The sequence below is a fragment of the Rhagoletis pomonella genome, unplaced genomic scaffold, assembly GCF_013731165.1.
Source record: "Rhagoletis pomonella isolate Grant_MI unplaced genomic scaffold, Rhpom_1.0 Rhpom_scaffold_00004, whole genome shotgun sequence".
In the NCBI taxonomy this organism is placed as follows: domain Eukaryota; kingdom Metazoa; phylum Arthropoda; class Insecta; order Diptera; family Tephritidae; genus Rhagoletis; species Rhagoletis pomonella.
The window spans coordinates 8,454,910-8,459,409 of NW_023458558.1; positions in this window are offsets into that span (position 1 = coordinate 8,454,910).

A 4,500-nucleotide genomic window follows, 5' to 3' on the forward strand; every position below is an offset into this window, starting at 1 on the left:
CAAAATCGCTTAGGCGGTTACAGCGCCAAATAAGAAGAAGAAGAAATACACATGGAATTTGTCAAAAAGGAGAGAAAACGCCGATTTTAAATGCAGAAAGTTTTATAACGGAGCTTGCTTTTAGTGAAGAATATGAAACTCATTTGGCGTACCCTGATAGCTCTGCTTCCCAATATTTTTTGTTTTTTCTTTTTGTAAATATGAAGTTTTTGTTTTTTGTTAAGGATACGAATAACTAATGTAATGTTTTTATTGAAAAACAAAAAAATTAAATCCAGAAAATTAAAATAAAAAATGTTCACAAAACCAAAAAACCTGAGTATCAGATACTAATAAAATTGGTATGTAAATATTTGTGCACGGCTTGGCAAAGCTTTAGGCGACTCAGTTACATACATAAATGGCTTACTTTATAAATTATAAATTAATTTAATTTCGGTACATGACTTTTTCATAAATACATCGGGAATAGTTCAAAATTGGCCTAAATTATTTCTGAAGCGGTTGTGAAAAAGTCGTAAACTTGCCCTGAAGGGATCTCGAAGAAGTCTTGAAACGGTCCCAAAATAAATTCGAAATTGACCAAATCGGTCCTAAAATAGTATTACAATGGTCCTGAACTAGCCCGCCCAAAAATTTTCTTAAATGTCCTGAATTAGTCTCGAAATGAAGCCAGAAGTTGTTTAAAAATGTTCCTTAAGTAATCGTTAGCTGGTTCATAAATGGTCCTGAACAGCTACCGAAATGATCCCGAACAGAACCTGAAATGGGCCTGAAATAGCAAACAATTAATTAATTCACGCAAAAAGCAGTTACACATTTTCTATTGGGTTATTGCAAATTTTACCCATACCCAGAGCTAAGATGTTTACACATCAAAGCGCCGCGGCGCCAAGCGAAATGAACAAAATGATAAGCTAATTTGAATTTGATTGTTCGAAAAAATGGTAACCCTCCTAAACAAAGGTCAGGAATAAAGCCTTTTCAAACCCATTTCGATTGTTACCCTTGTTTTAGTAATTCATCCAACTTATTGAATGATTTGAATGTAACTTTTGAAACACGTGGCAACCCTCTTCAAGATATTTTCAAACTACTAATCTCTGAAACTTCTTTCGTTTGGTATCTCTTACCTAATATGATTTTTAAAACAGGTGGCAACCCTGCTTTAGTTCAGTTAAGAAACAAAGCTTTTCCAAACCATTTCGATCTGTACCCATTTTGCAATAATTCGTTTATTTTTTAAATAATTTGAATATAATTTTTTAAAAGGTGGCAAATCTTTTCAAATAAGTAAACCTTATAGCACGTTCGCAGTCCAAGGCCTTTAATTTAACACCTCAGATCGGAAGATCGAACGAGCAAATAATTTGAGTTTAATTGTTTAACAGGTGGCAACTCTTTTCGAAAAACTAAATCTAGTTTGCACATCTATAGACCAAGTGCTTTAATTTGGCGCCTTATTTTGGAAATCACGTGAACGGTACAGATGTTTTTTCCTGGATAAAAAATCCCTCCGCGTATTATATATAAAGATGTCAGTTTTTTAAAGAAACTTACAGCTTATGACTATATACATATATAAACATTTGTGCTTTGATATTTTAATTGGCTATAATGCAGTAAACAAAATCCTTATAAAGCCTATTATACGCATGAGCGTGTGCATTAAAATGCCTTTTATAATTTATTTTTTATAAGAATGCACATTTACATGCATACATATGTAAGCGCTTTACCAAAGAAAAAGTTAAAATAAGAAATAATCCTTAGCTGGTTTTATCACGTTTAAATCTACACATTTGTATTTACATACATGTGTACATACATAGATATTTTTATGTTTTGTTTGTGGCTTTGCCAGTAGTCGGCAAACCAAATCCCGTTATAAATAATCCCACTCAACTTGGTTTGCGGTTTTTTGCTATTTGATTTGTTTCTCGTGTTTCATATTTTCCCCACTAGTCGCTGCCGCAAGCCCCAAATATGGACGTTGCATAACCAACTACCCAACAAGCAGCCAGTCAGTCATTTAACCATGTTTTGCCAGCTGAGTGGCTGTTTGCTTTCATTTCTTTTTTTTTTCATTTAAATTCATCCACGTGGATTTTTGCCTTTGACGTAACGTGTCCGAATTTACTTCACAGGTTCGCTGCAGCAATTTTTTCTTCATTTATTTGTTGGCGCGCTTTTGTATAAAAATCATATATCCGTGAAATGGCATTGGGCGCTGCGAAGCGGAGAGTGCAGAGCAGAGAGTTGCGGATGCGCGCCCATTCACCACAGCTGCATCGACCACATTTTGGCGTTTCTTATTCGTCGCTAACTTATGTAGTTGCATCGGCGGCTGGTTAGCTGGTGCGGTAAAGCGCGAACGCGAGTAGTTAGTTGTGGTCGCGGTTGAGTTTTTGTTACCAGCAGTTTGGCGTATATATGTATGTATATTTTTTTCAGTTACGTCCTATGGATGATAGTACTCGCTATGCCATTGTCTAAATGCGACCGAATGCATCATCGATGGATGCGCTGGTAACCAACCAGACACCAGCCAAACGCTTGCGCCATCAGTCAGTTGGGCGAAGCAAAGCGACCTACGTCATCAGCATCAGACCACATCGGCGTAACATCCTGTCGGCCAGCATGCGCTAAAAGTTCACAACGACCACAATTTTGGAGGCTATGGCGGTGGCGACAGTAGAAACAACGGTTTTGTTGCGTTGTCGTGTGGGAGTGAGAAGCACAGCGGCCTGTTCACATCAACGCCATCGGCAGTTTGGTGTAGTACTTTCAACTTTTTTTTGTTTTTAACTTTGTGCAATTTTGTTGCTTTGTTAGTTGGTTTGTTTGCCATGTCCTTCATTTGCTGTTTGCTGCTGTGTATGACCTCTGTAAACCTCTGCTTTTTTACTTTTTTCTTAGAAACGTATGCGTACACTATTACACACACACATCCTGGACATACGTACATACATATGCAAGTGCTTGGAATTTTGTACGTTTTTTGCTTTATGGGTCTGTGAGTGCCTTTGTTTGGGCCTCGCTAAGCTGTCAAGTTTATCAGAAATGTAAACTTGTGACACATTTATATACATACATATGTATGTACATACTTGCCTATTGTATTGCATAAAACATAGGAAAATTTGTGCAAATATTTGCATATCTCGCGCTGTTTGTGTTGTGTAAGTTTTGACGTTTCCTTGATTTCAGGTATTTTAGTTCGTTCAGATTGTATTTTTGACGTACTTCCGTTTTTGTGCCTTCCGTTGCGCAAAATTGGTTTGCGCAGTCATCGATTGGCTTTTGATTTATGAGCTGGGCCGTAAGCTGGCGCCTTGGATTTGTTTAACACAATGCAGGTTTTTGTGCATTTTGTTGTTATGTGTGGCCATCAATAACAGAATGAAAAGCCGCAGTTTAAGTTGAAAAGTCATGTGGATTTAATGCTTCGCTAAAACTACCTTCTCCCGATGCTTTTTTGAAGTCTGTCAAAAATAGTTATTATATTTTTAGAAAATTTATGATATCTCAGATCTGGTCTAGTCGCTTGCTAATACAATTTTAGTTAGGAACTGTGGAATGCTATTATTTGGGAAGCTTTTAAGATGTGAACCAGCCAAGTAGAGTTTGAGTTTTTAGTCGACTTTAAAAAATAGTTTACATCTAGTTCGTTCAGTTCAATGAACTAGCTCCTCTGAGTCTTAGTTCGTTTATCTTATTGAACTATAGTTCGCCTAATTAAACTACTTCGGTAGTAGGGTAGTGAGTTTAAGAACAACAAAAATGTAAGTTTTATAATACATACATATGTATAAAAGATCGAATTAGTCTGTAAAGTGAAATAGGAATTTTTCCAAATGTCGATGGTCCTCCACACTCTGAAATAACGAAGCAATTCAGTCGTTGTTCTCCAAAATCACGAAAGGATCTTTGGCTTTCATATAGCGATTTAAAATTCTATGAGAGCCACCAACAGTGCTTGGGGAAATTCGGCAGTGTCTGCATTTTGTTTTCTTTTCCTCAGTTTTGCCTTCGAAATGCGACCAAATTGCGTTTCGTTTTTTTTTTGAATAACTAGCTATGCTAAATTAGTTTTTTTATAGCAAATCGAATTTTTTTTTTATTTATGATTTTAGAATTTTATGATAGATTTTAGAATGCTTGAAAAGCCAATTTTTGATTCATTTAGAAATAAATTTTTACTTAAAATATTACATTAATACTACACCTCGTATAAAGTGGTCGAAAGGCTATTAAGCTGGCAGTCTTTTGTGTTTGCAACTTTTCGATGTTGATCTTTCCTTGCATTGCTGGACGTAAATTTTTTGATGCACAGGGGTGTGTGCACATTTTGGCTGATCCAAAATAGGGGAAAGAGTCGACGTTTGGAACTCAGATAGAGATGTTTCGATACAAGTAAATACAAGTAGGTACTCGATACTTTCATCTTGAAACCAAGTACTTTTGTCATCGATAATTTCACTAAATACAATAAGTACG